General features: G+C 39.7%; 1 protein-coding gene across 1 annotated transcript in view; it reads left to right on the top strand.

The window, feature by feature from the left end:
- The window catches only part of Ryr2 (ryanodine receptor 2), a 401257-nt gene that overhangs the window by 91271 nt on the left and 295814 nt on the right, over positions 1-14172 (top strand). The gene's annotated exons all lie outside the window — the stretch shown is intronic.

Here is a 14172-nt window from a genome sequence, read left to right as displayed (position 1 = left end):
GCATTAGACTGGAAGCCATAATAAATATGTAAATGACCTGTAGGCTAAAGAGAGAGAGAGAAAAAAGAAGTATATAAATAAAAAATTTAAAAATATAGAATAAAAACAAAGGAAAATCCATGACACAACATTATAAGGCAAGGAACTACCAAAGATACTATTGGGTTCCTTTTTTGTTGGCCATCTATAGCTGCACATGCAGCCTGCCCTTAAGAATAGTTTGTTTCCCCAGTGAGACTCCATTGAAGAAATCTAAATTTTCATTTGCAAGTGGTTGTCAATTGGAGATAACTTCTGGGTTAGGGATGGGGTAATGCATCCATTTCTTCCAGCTCTAAGACTCCATCTTGTGTAGACCTGTGCAGACTGCCTCAGTCTCTGTGAGTTCATATGAGCTTTGATCATGTCTATTTCAAGGATCTTGTTTTCTTGGTGTTCTCCACTCCCTCTGACTCTTACATTCTTTCCACCTCCTCTACCACAGGGTGCCATGAAATGAGGGGAAAAATTTGGTGAAGACATTTTTTTTTTAGGGCTGAGTGTTTCAAGGTCTCTCACTCTCTGCATAATGTCTGGTTGTGGGTCTCTATATTTGTTCCCATCAGCTGCAGGAGAAGATTCTCTAATGATGGCTGAGCAAGGTACTGATCTATGTGTATAGCAGAATGTCATTAGGAGTCATTCATTAGGAGTCATTTTATTTCTACTTTTTCTTTGTAAAAGAACAGTTTTTTTTTTTTTTTTGATTTTTGAGACAGGGTTTCTCTGTGTAGCTTTGGAACCTATCCTGGCACTCGCTCTGGAGACCAGGCTGGTCTCGAACTCACAGAGATCCACCTGCCTCTGCCTCCTGAGTGCTGGGATTAAAGGTGTGTGCCACCAACACCTGGCTATTATTTGGTTTTATCCTAGATCCCTGGGCTATCTAGTCTTGGGTTCTTGGTCACCCAAGAAGTGTTGAGTATGTGTTTTATCTTGTAGAATGAGCCATAAGTCAAATCAGGTATTTGTCTGTTACTCCTACAAGTTAGGGCAATATGTGCCCCTCTTGCACTAGCGTATCTTGCAGGCAGGATAATACTGTAGATCAAATGGATTCTGGGTGGGTTGGTGTTTATATTTATCCTTTGGTAGTGTGCTAACTATGTTCCTATACCAGAGATGCTAGCACATAGAGGTGAAGGCTGTATGTAGGCACCAGGTTGACTTTTCAATGTTCAATGAGATGTATTGGTGGTATCTTCAGCAATAGTGCTTTGATGTCAGTTTATGGGGATAGACAACCTTGTCTTGTTTCTGATTTTAGTGAATTTCTTTGAGTTTCTCTCCATTTAAGTTGATCTTGGCTATGGCCTTGCTGTAAACTGCCTTTATTATATTGAGGTGTGTCCCTGGTATACCTAGTCTCTCCACAACTTTTATCATGAAAGGGTGTTGGATTTTGTCAAAGGCATTTTTTGCACCTATTGAGATAATCATGTGGTTTTTGTCTTTCAGTTTGTTTATATGATGGATTACATTTATCGATTTGTATATGTTGAACCATCCCTGCATCTCTGGGATAAAACCTACTTGAACATGGTGACTTATCTTTGTGATGTGTTCTTGGATTTGGTTCGAAAGTATTTTATTGATAATTTTTGCATTTATGTTCATAGTGGAAACTGGTCTGTAATTCTCTTTCTTTGCTGGGTCTTTATGTTGTTTACGTATCAGGGTAACTGTGGCCAGCTGGGTAAAAAAAATGGGTAATGTTTCTTTTGTTTCTATTTGGTGAAATAATATGAGAAGCACTGGCTTCATTTTTTCTTTGAAAGTCTGGTAGAATTCTGCACTAAAACCATCTATCCCTGGGCCATTTTTGTTGTGAGACTTTTGCTTACTTAGTTTTATTATTCTTTCACTGGGATTATAGGTCTATGTAAAATGTTTATCTGATACTGATTTAAGTTTGGTAGGTGGTATTTATCAAGAAAAGCATTCATTTCTTTTTGGTATAATATAGGTTTTTGAAGTATGTCCTTGTGATTCTTTAGATTTCCTCAATGTCTTTTGTTATGTCCCCATTTCATCTCTAATTTTGTTAAATTTGGATGTTCTCTCTTCACCTTTTAGTTAATTTGGATAACAGTTTGTCAATACTACTGATTTTTTCCTCAAAGAAACAACTGGTTGTTTCATTGATTCTTTGTAATATTTTTATTTGTTTGTTTATATTCTATTGATTTCAGCTCTGAATTTGATTATTTCTTGCCATTTACTCCTTTTAGGCATGGTTTCTTCTTTTGGTTCTAGAAATTTCAGGTGTGCTGTTAAGTTACTAGTATGAAATCTATGTGTGTGTGTGTGTGGGGGGGTACTTAGTGCTATGAGCTTGCCTGGTAGCACTGCCTTCATTGTGTCCTGTAGGTTTGTATATGTTGTGTATTCATTTTCATTCAATTCTAGAAAGTAATTTTTTCTTAATTTCTATCTTGACCCATTTTTTTCATTCAGTAGAGAGTTGTCCATGAATTTTTAAGCATTTTGTTGTTTTTGTTGTTGATATCCAGCTTTCCTCTATAGTGGTCAGATAGGGTACAGACTGTTACTTCAGTTTTGTTCTATCTGTTGGAATCTGCTTTGTGGCCAAGTATGTGATCAATTTTGGGGGAAGCTCCATGAGCTTCTGAATAGAGGGTATATTCTTTTGTGTTTGGGGAAGATGTTCTGGAAATATCTATTAGGACCATTTGGTTTATAACATCTGTTAACTCCAGCATTTCTCTTTAGTTTTTATTTGGATGTCCTGTATACTGATGAGAGTGGGGTATTGATGTCATCCACTATCAGTATGTTAGGTCAATATGTGCTTTAAGTTGTAGTAGTGTTTCTTTTTGAACTTTTGTGCCATTGTATATGGTGCACAGATGTTAAGAATTGCAATGTCTTTTTGGGGGATTTTTCCTTTGATGAGTATGTAATGACCTTTCAAAGACAGGATGTAACCCAAACTTATCTCTTTCTTGTGTTTATCCTCCTGCCTCACATATAAGGTCAGCACAATTGTGCACTAAGATTGATCTTGGTGTCTTGCACTGATAACCTCAATACTAGGGAGACAAGGAGGGGTGGATCCTTAAGGATGCTAGCCAGCCAGATCAGCTGCATTGGTGAGCTCCAGGTCCCAGAGAGACCCTATTTCTAAAAACAAAGTAGGCAGAACCTACCGGGAGAATGCTGCCCAAGGCTGCTATCTGGTTTGCATATGCGTGGCTGTGCATCTGCAAATGCACCACTAACTCACTAACACACAGACATGCATAGTTAGACATATAGACAGACAGACTCACTACACACACAACTACATTGGAAAACATTAAAAAGATTTTCCAAAGTATAATATTTTAAATGCAAAATCCATGTCTCCAGAGTTGGTGAAAATGAAGGAAAAGTAAGAGGAATATGGTATGATATGGTCACCTCCTATGAAATAGAGTCATAGAGATCTTTCATGTTATGGATATATTTCTGTTTAGAATTATTATTTTTTTAGTCAGCATAGAAAATACCAGGTTTCTTTATAACATTTTTATATGTAATGTAATCATACTTTGCCGCCCACTCTATATTTTCCACCCACTCCATTATTACCTTTCATTGTCCCCTCCAAGGTTTTAAAAATGAGAAATCAAGTTGGATACCACAGCATGTACCAGATATCACAGCACTTGGGAGGCAGAAGCAGAGGGATATTGAGGGAGGGGGAGGAAGGAGGATCACAAATTCAAGACTAGCATGGACTATATAGAGGCCCTCTTGAAATAGAAAAACAACCCCGAGAAACCATTCCTTAGAAACAGAGATATAACAGTGACAAGGCAAACATTCACTTAAGTATAGTGTTTACTAAAGTACTGTGACAGAAGAGAGGTTGATGAGCAAGAAGATGCTGTGTTCACCCTCCAGCTTTGCACAGATGAGAAACTTTCCAGGAAGAACCACAGCACAGATGTTTACAAAGATAGTCAGGGAGCTAAGGCCACAGAGAGCAAGGAGACCCAAGAACCTAACATATTATAGGGCATGGACCCAGTGTAGTGGCTTTATCAGGATATATGAGTGCCTCTCCTAACATCCTGTTAGTGTTGGACTTGAGCTTGCATTTTACTTCTTTTTAATGCCTACCTCCTTGGTGGTATCTGTTCAGGGACTCTCATTCTAGAAGCTGACCACCATCTCCACTGAAGGCAACGAGGCCATTGTATGAACATGGCTGTGATGAACTCTTTCTCGGAAACTCAGTGTTTGCTTGACTCCTGTGTCCACAGTACCACTCAACCCTAGAGGGTGGTGAGAACCTGTTTTCACACACAGGTTCTTTATATATAATTCTCAATGACTACTACACATGATGAGAGAGTGACAGACAGTGGAGCTGGGATTCAGGAAGATATTTAATTTAAAAATTATAATAAAATTTAAATATTACTGACAGGCCAGGTAATAGATTTTTCTAAGTGGTTGAGACAATTGCCTGTTTTGCTTCTTTAAAAATTACTCTTTCTATTATATAGTTTATACATAGCTATCATAGCACATCTAAAAAGGAGGGACCAACAACATGGCTGAGCAGGTAAAGGGGTTGCTTCCCAGCCTGATGACCTGAGTTTGGTCCCCTGGGTCCACATGTTGGAAGAAAAGAAATAATGCTCATAGGTTGTTCTCTGATGGCCATGTACAAACCTACCTATGCACATATACACTAAATAAACAAATGTGAAAAATTAAAAGAGAAAGTTCAGTAATGCACTCAGGGATAAATTAAGACAATTTGCAGTCTGTCATTAAAAAATAACTCAACCCCTTTATTGAAACTTTTAAGAAATGTTGACAATAAACAGACTTAATTATATACTTGTTGGGTTTAACTACTATTCAATAAAATGTCTTGTTCTATGGCCTTCCTTCTATAATGAAGTTTTGGCAATTGAACATTCTGCAATGTATAACCATGATAACACATTTAACTATTGCTTTGTATCTGAAAGGTTATTTTCACATTTAAAGTGAACTTTAAATATTGATGATTACTGTTTTGGAAGTTGAACTACTTTTAATCAAAGGACAGGAAGGTCTTAGGGGATTTTGGTTTTAGGAACTGCAGAGTTGATTTTGATACAAAAAAATCAATTACATCTTTTTAAATAGTTCATGGATGTTACTCTTTGCAGCTATAAAATTGCTGCAATTTATTGCTGCAAAATTGTTTGTTTGCTTTTGGTTTATTTTTAACTTATTGTTACTGAAGAGTACATACCTTTCTAAGTCTGTTCCCTCTATCTGCCTTATCCAATTTTACATGGGTTCCTGGGATTGAACTCAGGTCACCAGATTGTGCTGCAAAGTGCCTTTACAGGCTGAGACATCTCTCCTGTCCCAAACTCATCATTTTAAAGGCATTTAATAACATTTGCAGAATTTCAGTGAGAGAAGCATATTCCTTATTCAGCAGTTTGTAGAACCAGGCATTGGACCACACCTTCCTCCTCCTTGCCTGTCTCCTGGGATGGCGGCTTTGGAGTGTCTTCTAGAATGTACCACTAGCATTTAGTCTAGAATGTGCCTCAGACTATCCTAAGTTCTTTTCTCTGTGTGAGGTTGTACCACATGTATGTTCTTCATCTCTGTTTCAATTGCGTTCTCATTCCTAATGTACATGGACAGAAACAGAGTAACTCTGAAGCCAGACCATGAATACTTGGGCAGACCAGAGAAACTAAGTTCAAAGCTGGGCACATTTCTGGGAGAAGGATCTCAAGTCCCAGTGTGTCCATCCTAGATTCTACTGATCTTCCCTCTTTAGAATGAGGAGGGAGAGTTTTCTGATTGTTCCAAAGTGTACCTTCCCCTTGTCAACCCTGGGCCTCCTCTGAGCACATTGTCTTCTCAGTCAGCCTGTCTCTGAATATTGGAACTTAAGCATTATGAAAATTCCTTTTTCTCACATCAATTCCAAGACTATGATGTGTTCTGGATGACTCAGATTTTCATTCTGTGCTATTCAAAAGTAGAGAAGTGACTCTGTCTTGTATCTTTTCTCTTTTTTTTTCTGTTATTACCCACTCCTTATTCATCAAAATATTGGCTTCTGGATCACACATTCCTGTTAAAATACACAGTACTCTATCCACTGTCCTCTGTTAAACTTTGCATTGTAGATTGTTATTGTAGAAAAGGGATATATCATGATATAATTTTGGGGTGATGTTTCATGTAATTTTGATTGGTAGAAAATATTTTTTAAAATAGATGTTTCTGATATTTAAGAAGTAATGTCCACTTATGTGCTTTTTGGTGTGTATAAATTGGTGTGCTCTATTTGTAAGAATTTCTCTGAGACAGGGTCTCTGTATATAGCCCAGGCTGATTTAAGATTCAATATGTAGCCCAGGCTGTCCTCAAACTCATGGTCTTTATGCCTTAGCTTTCTCAGTGCTGGGATTAAAGGTATATATCAGCAGTATGTATGTGCATAGCTAGGTATATAGGTATACATCAACAGTTCCAGTAAGCAAATGCTATTTTTTCTTTTTTTAAAAAAATTTAAATTAGAAACAAGCCTGCTTCACATGTCAATCCCAGCTCCCTCTCCCTCCCCTCCTCCCCTGCCCCCACCAACCCCCCATCCTGTCACCCTTCTACTACCCAGGGAGGCTAAGGCCCTCCATGGGGATCACCAAAGTCAGTCATATCATCCCAGGCAAGGCCTAGGCCTTCCCCCATGTTTCCAGGCTGAGAGAGAATCCCTCTACGTGGAATGGGCTCCCAAAGTCCAATCATATGCCCGGGATAAATACTGGTTTACTTCCAGAGGTCCCATAGATTGCTGAGGCCTCCCCACTGACACCCACATTCAGGGGGTCTGGATCAGTCCCATGCTGGCCTCCCAGCCATTAGTCTGGGGTCCATGAGTTCCTACTTGTCAGGTCAGATGTTTCTGTGGGTTTCACCAGCTCTGTCTTGACCCCTTTGCTCTTTACTACTCCTTCTCTGCAACTGGATTCCAGGAGTTCAGTTCAGTGTTTAGTTGTGGGTGTCTGCCTCTGCTTACATTAGCCACTGGATGAAGGCTCTAGGGTGGCATACAAGGTAGTCATCAATCTCACTATCTGTGAAGGGTGTTCAAGGAAGCTTCTCCACTAAAGAATGCTATTTTGATAGGTTAGTTTTATTTAAAGTAAGTTACAATATAAAAATGGGAATCCCAGGAAAAAAATAAATGTCACAGAAATACACATATAAAAACATATTCCCCACACATAGTCTGTGAAAAAATTAAAAATGTTAATAGTACTGATTGTAATGTTTAAAATATCACATTTTAATTGGAAAGAAGCCTAATGAAATTAAAATTCATTTATGCTACAAAGCACTATCTGCAATTATATAATAAAGATACATTAAAACCAATGAAAGCAAAATAAAACTAGAGTATTCATATTATCAAATTTTAGAGAAAATGGAATGCATAGTTTTATTCTTTCCTTTATTATTGATAATTTGGTCCCAGATCTGTATTTTTAAAATATATGTTTAGCTCACACACAAACGCAAATATGTGAACACATATGGAGACACTCATAAATATCCTGTACACATGTGTGCAGATTCATGCTTGTGCAAATGCATGTGTGTTTACATGCCTTTGGAGGACAGTAGTAAACTCCAGCTGTCCTTCCTCAAGAGCCATCTATCTTGTATTTTAAAATCCATCTCTCCTGGCCTGTTTTACCAACTAAGCTAGACTAGCCAGTTGGTGAGCCTCAGGAATCTCCCTGTCTTTATTTCCAGGGCTGAAAGTGCAAGTGTTTGCCAGCTTTTCTCATATGGGCTCTGAGGCTAAAACTCAGGTCTTCATGTTTGCATGGCAAGTGCTTTACTACGTGATTAATCACTCAAGGTCCTCTGCCCCTACATGCACATATGTGATGTGAGATTCTTTTTCTTGGAGTGTCAGTGATAGATATGAAACATAAATTGCACTTTTACTTGTTTTCAGTAAAAAAAAAAAAAGAGCACTTCCCTTCTGGAATATAAAAGTCCCTTCTGCTGGGTGGTGATGGTGCACACCTTTAATCCTTTAATCCCAGCACTCAGGAGGCAGAAGCAGGCAGATCTATGTGCGTTTGAGACCAGCCTGGTCTACATAGCAAGTTCCAGACAGCCTCCAAAGCCACAGAGAAACCCTGTCTTGAAAATACCTAATAGAAAAAAGTCCCTTCTTCTTAATATGTCTTTGACTCAGGTCTGCTTCAGGTCTGCAGTGCCTAAATGGCTTGACAGATAACGATTTCTCTGTTGTTGTTAATGAAAGAGTAAGCTTTTCTTGGTGAGTGGAAATTATGAACTTTTGTTTTAGATTGTATTAGTATCTTCAGCTTTATGAATTCCAAAATGAAAATCAAACCCGTGTGTGGCCTGGTGGCTCAGGCCTGTTATCTCAGCTATGAAGGAGGGAAGAGCACAAGTTTAAGGGCAGCTTGGGGACAGAGTGAGTTTAAGGCCAGTCTGGTCAAGTTTGTAAGATCCTATCTCACAAAAACAAAGCTGTGAAGAGGACTGGCTGCATAGCTCTACTGGTTACATAGCTCAGGGATGGAGCATTAGTCCAGTATTCAGGGGGCCCTGGGTTCCATCCCCAGTATGGCCTCAACTCTGAAGAAGCTTCATGTCTACCTCAGTGGTCCTCGGAGTGATTCTGATTGAGATGTACTTTTCTTCATCTTGTGGTGCTGGTGAGTGAACAGCCTTGGCCATGCTAAGCTTTGCCACCAGGCTCTACCACACATCCCCAGGTCTCTTCTGACCTTTAATTTTGAAAAAGGATCTTAATAAGTTTCCCAGGCTACCCTTGAACTTCACTAAATGGAGACATTGAACTTGCAGTCTTCCTGCCTTGCCCTCCATAGGAGCAGCTGCACTGAAGGCCTACACCCTGAGGCCAAAACTTACAGATCAGGAAGATCATTTTTCCTTAAGATTCATAAATGACAAGGGTTTTAAAACATGATGTTACAGAACCCCCCCCCCCAAATAAAACCCATGCTAATAGTTGACAGGAAAGACATATTTTTGGGTTGTCACAGGGGTACCTGTGACACTGATGTGAAGGATTCACTAGCCAATCTGAAGTTCAAGAGTTGGCAGAAAAATCACCAGTTGCTGACAGCCCTGTGTATTCAGAAGAAATTGTACGACATAGTTTATACTGTAAGTGACATGGGTTCCCTGTTCCGGAAAGCAGTTGCCATAATGAAGAATGCAGTTTCACACCTGTAGGCTTGTAAGGCATATTTTCCACTTCTAGAACTTTTAACTGGCTCTTACAGATGTCTTTAGATGTCAGTTTTAATCATAATGTAGGCCCTGCCAGGCATATATGTATTGTACACCGGTGTAATTTTCTTGTAGCTTAAAATGCCACTGACATATTCCTTGGCAGGTGAACTCCCAGCTTTCCCTCCCTCGTGCACCATGAATAGAAAGAAGTCTTTTGCCATTGAGGTGATAGGATGACAGCCTCAAATGAGACTAGCAATGCCAGTAAAAGGACTGTGGAGATGAGGGCAAAAATAGATGGAAATATTTCTAGGCTGAGATCCTTTGTGTATTATTTTATTTAAGATTTTTATTTTTGGTTCAGAAATATGAGTTTTTAAAGCTCTCTCCCTCTCTCCTTCCTTCCCTTGCCACTCTTCCTCTTCTTGCCTCAGATTTGCTATGTATCTGAGGATGACCTTGAACTTCTGATCCTCCCACTCCAGCTCCCAAATGCTGGCAATACAGGCATGTGTCACCCTGCCTGGTATATGTATTCACTGCTAGGGACCCAGCCCAAGACTTTCTGCAGGCTAGAAAAGCATCCTCTCCACTGAGCTGCTGCATGTCCATCCAGCCCTCAAGGCATCCACTCCCACACAAAAAAAGTAAGAGTAAAGTGTAACAGCTTGTAGTGTGTCCTATAACCTGCCTACCACATTTCAAGTGCTGTGTCATTTAAGCTAGTACGAATCTGTGATTAGAGATAATTTGGAGATTATTTTCAGTCTTCATCAGACAGTTTTAGAAACTGAGGTCTTGTTAAGTTCTGTTCTGTGGAAGTCCTACACTTAAGCCTCAGTGATAAATCTTAATAACCAGTAGAGAAGAGAAATCATTCACCTGTCATGGTCTGTATTTCAAAGGTCTTTAGTGACAAGGTATTAAATATCTAACAAGTAGGTTTATTTTACAGGATTTTTCTCATAAAACAGGTATACAGAGTTACAAGTAGGCATCAAGGAGGGGACAGAGTGTGGCAGGTGGGAGAGGACATTGAAGATGGGAAAGAATAAGAACACACACACACACACACACACACACACACACACACACACACACACACACACACACACACAGAGAGAGAGAGAGAGAGAGAGAGAGAGAGAGAGATGAGAGAGAGAGAGAATGTCTTAATGAAACCTATGAAACCTAGTACTTTGCATGCTACCTAAAAAATTAGTAATAGAAAACCCCAATCTCAGAGCTTACATGGAGATGAACTTTGCTTGTACTAGGATTAAATTCAAAGGAGCTGCATATAGCAACCTTCTTGGAAGAGGAGGTGCTGAAAGAGAAAATGGTGGAGATGATGGTTTTCCTAGGAGACAGAGATGGTTACAAGCATGCCAATCCTGTTTAACAGCATTTAGCATGAGAGTGAGTGACATGGGCCCCTCAATGGCAATGAGAAGTGTCTCAGTCAGGGTCCAGCCAGAGAAGCAGGAGCAGGGTACCTGTATGCTCAAGGACTTCTTGTGTAGCTCTGTCTGCTGATACCCAAGGGCTGGCTAAGGAAGTGAGACACCCATAGTGCAGGTGGGCTAATGGGGTAATTTTGAGACCCACTTCCTGGTGACCACCTATTCTCATTGTATTATTGTAGCACGGAATAATAAAAACCCAGGAGACAGATATTGGGGTTCAAGCTGAAGATCAGAGAAGCAAAGCAGCCACGCTACCAGGGAGCTCTTACCTCTACCAAGGTTGGGACACTCCTGTCCTCAGCTTGGCTGGAGACTAATTGCCATAATGTCAGACCCTGAACCTTACTATGCTCTCTAGTGCTGGGATTAAAGGCATGAGCTCTGCCTCTCTTTTAGACTGATTCACTCTCATGTAGCCCAGGTGGCTTTTAATTTACAGAGATCCATCTGCCTCTATCTCTTGAATCCTGGGATTAAAGGTGTGTGCCACCACTGCCCAGCGTCTATGATTAACTAGTGTGGCTGGCTTTGTATTCTGATCTCCAGGCAGGTGGGGCATTCATGTGCCACAGAGCTCATGTGGCAGTCGGAGGACCACTTGGAGGGATTGGTTTTCTCCTTTCACCATGCGAGTACCAGTTATAAAACTCAGGTCCTCAGACTTGGCAGCAGACACTGCTACCTACTAGGTGTTTCCAGTGCTTCACGTTCTCTTTTGATCATTTAGTTTTTGTTAACTTTAGCCATTTCATTATTTGTCTTAAGGAGATGGGTATATAACTAGATATTATTAATAATGTATAGTTTAAAATGAGCAAGACTGCCGTTATCCAAGATTAAGGGCCTGTCAGTCCCCCACCCCACTGATTAGTTATCTAGCAGTTGTATAGGATAAGGATGATTGATTTCAGCTAACGCTAGAAGAGTCCGGATAGCAATTCTACAGCACTAGTTTTAGTGTGCTCCTGAGTCTAGCCTGGTGACTACAGTGCTTCTGTGTCACTTACTAAGGCCATGGTTGGCTCAGAAATAGTTTCCACTTTATAAGAAGTCAGATTAGTGTGCCATTTGGGGACATCATTTTATACTTTTAAAGCCATTTCCTAGATGAAATTATTTAAGTAGTTTGTTGCCACATTTTCTGTGGGACATGGGAAAGGATATATAGACCTTACTTAATTCATTCTCTTAGCAAATTGCTGTTGAGAACTGGCCTTTTGTGTAGCTGGACAGATATGTCAGCATTTAAGAGCACATGGTGCTCTTGCAGAGGCCAGGAGTTCCATTCCCAGAACTCATGTTGGGCAGCTCACAACTATCTGTCACTCCAGTTCCAAGGGATCTTATGCCCTCTTTTGACTTTCATGGTACCTGTATTTAGGTACACACACCCACATGTATACATACATATATGTACATAATTAAAAATAAAATAAATATTTTTAAAAAAGAGCTTCATGTTTGCAGACAATGATCAGATTCTGAGGATAAAGAAGAATTACAGTTATTTTCAACAATTAGCACACTACACTGATAGTGGAAGTCAGAATTCGTGTCAGTATATAAATAAAAAGAAGAAATCAATGTCTACACAACAGTGGATTGAAATATTTCTTGAGATTTTATAGTCCCCAAGATCTCAAAATGAACAAAATATTCAGGAATGAATGAATGAATGAATGCCAAGATGATATACAAGCAATGATCTCAAGGTTTCTTGACTGGCTGTATACCAGATAGGTATACTAGGTATACAAATTAAACTGTGTTGTCTTTTGAAAGAAGTTTCTATTTAATACGCCAGTAAGTGTCTTAGGGCATGTTTTATTTTGTTTGGGTTTGCTTTATATGAGATGGGGTCTTTCTCTGAACCCCAAGGCTTGCCTTGAGCTTATTGTGCATCCCTAACTGGCTTCAAACTCATGGTAGTCCCCTTGTCCCATCATCCCACTGCTGAGATTACAGGTATGAGTCACTAAGCCTGGCAGCTAGTACACTCACTTTTGGTATCTGTGTGATTTTCAGATATTAGATATTCCTGCTGATATTATTCAATTTCATTGACTTTTTGTCTTCTAATTCCAGTGATGTCCAGCTAGTCAAATATTCTGATTATTGCTGTCAGTTCTTCCTCCCCCCTCATCCCCCCCCCCGTCCCCTGTGTGTGTGTGTGTGTGTGTGTGTGTGTGTGTGTGCCATGCACGCGCGAGTGTGCACACACTTGTGCAAGTATTTAAATATACATTGCACTTTCTGGCAGAGATCACCTATCTTTGTCTTCCATGTGTGTGTAAAGGATTTTCCTTTTGTCATTTAAACATGTTTTATATTTATAATAGACGCTTTAGTGGATAGGGAGATAACTCAATGATTAATGTACTTGCTGCATAGGTATGAGGACCAGAACTTGGATTTTCAGAACTTATGTAAATACCTTGTGGGTCCTGACTTAGAAGATAGATACAGAACCCCCCAGAGCAACGTAGCTGTAGAGACTAGTCTTCTCAATGTGCTATAGCTTTGATTGAGAGACCCTGCCTCTGTGAATCAGGTGGAAGAACAGTGATTCCCAGCATCAAACTTGGGCTTCCATGTGCACAAGAACACACATGTAGGTATTTTATGTGTATTCACATACACATAAAAACATGCATACACACACACATATATTCCAGAGACATGAAAATGCAAACATAAAAAATAACTGCCTTAAGGTCTTTGTCTTCTCGCTGTGTGATCAGGATCCACATTTACTTTGCTTCCTTACACAGATACTTCCCTTCTTTTGACACTTACTTTGACACTATGATGGATATTAGAAATGTTATAGCATGGAGACTGAATTTTGGTTTTCTTTTTCATCTGAAGCCTTATTTCAGTTTTGCAGGTAGGTAACTATGTTAGACTGAAATCTGCTCTGTCTTTGGCAGTGAACAGTTGCTTACATTTCTACTCTGTTCTCTCAGTCCCACCTGCTGCCATTATTCCCCACCTCCTCCCCATGAGCATCTTTTGATACCCCAAGCCAAAGAGACAATTGCTTCCTTTTGCCTGAGTGGTATTTATAGGGCCAGGTATACCCTGAGGGAAAAGCTGGCATCCCTAAGCCAGGATAAGTGTTGTTTGTCTCTCTAGAGTTCTACTGTCCAGTCCCTCCCTGATTTTATGTTTTTCCAAATTTTCTAATAGTTGCCAATGGGAAGACTTGTACTATTAATCTCTATTTTCTAAGGCATAGGAACTCAATAGAAAAAACATCATTTTATACTCAAGGAGAAAAATAAAAGCCCTTGATTTGTGGAAGGGAAGTCAGTGTGCAGTCTCTGTATGGCTATCACCTGCCTAATATGCTTGCTTAACTTGTGATAATGTGGGCTCCCTTTTT

Source organism: Cricetulus griseus, chromosome 3 (assembly GCF_003668045.3).
Source record: "Cricetulus griseus strain 17A/GY chromosome 3, alternate assembly CriGri-PICRH-1.0, whole genome shotgun sequence".
Lineage (NCBI taxonomy): Eukaryota > Metazoa > Chordata > Mammalia > Rodentia > Cricetidae > Cricetulus > Cricetulus griseus.
The sequence above is the reverse complement of the archived record's forward strand: the minus strand, read 5'-3'. Positions and strand labels throughout refer to the sequence as shown.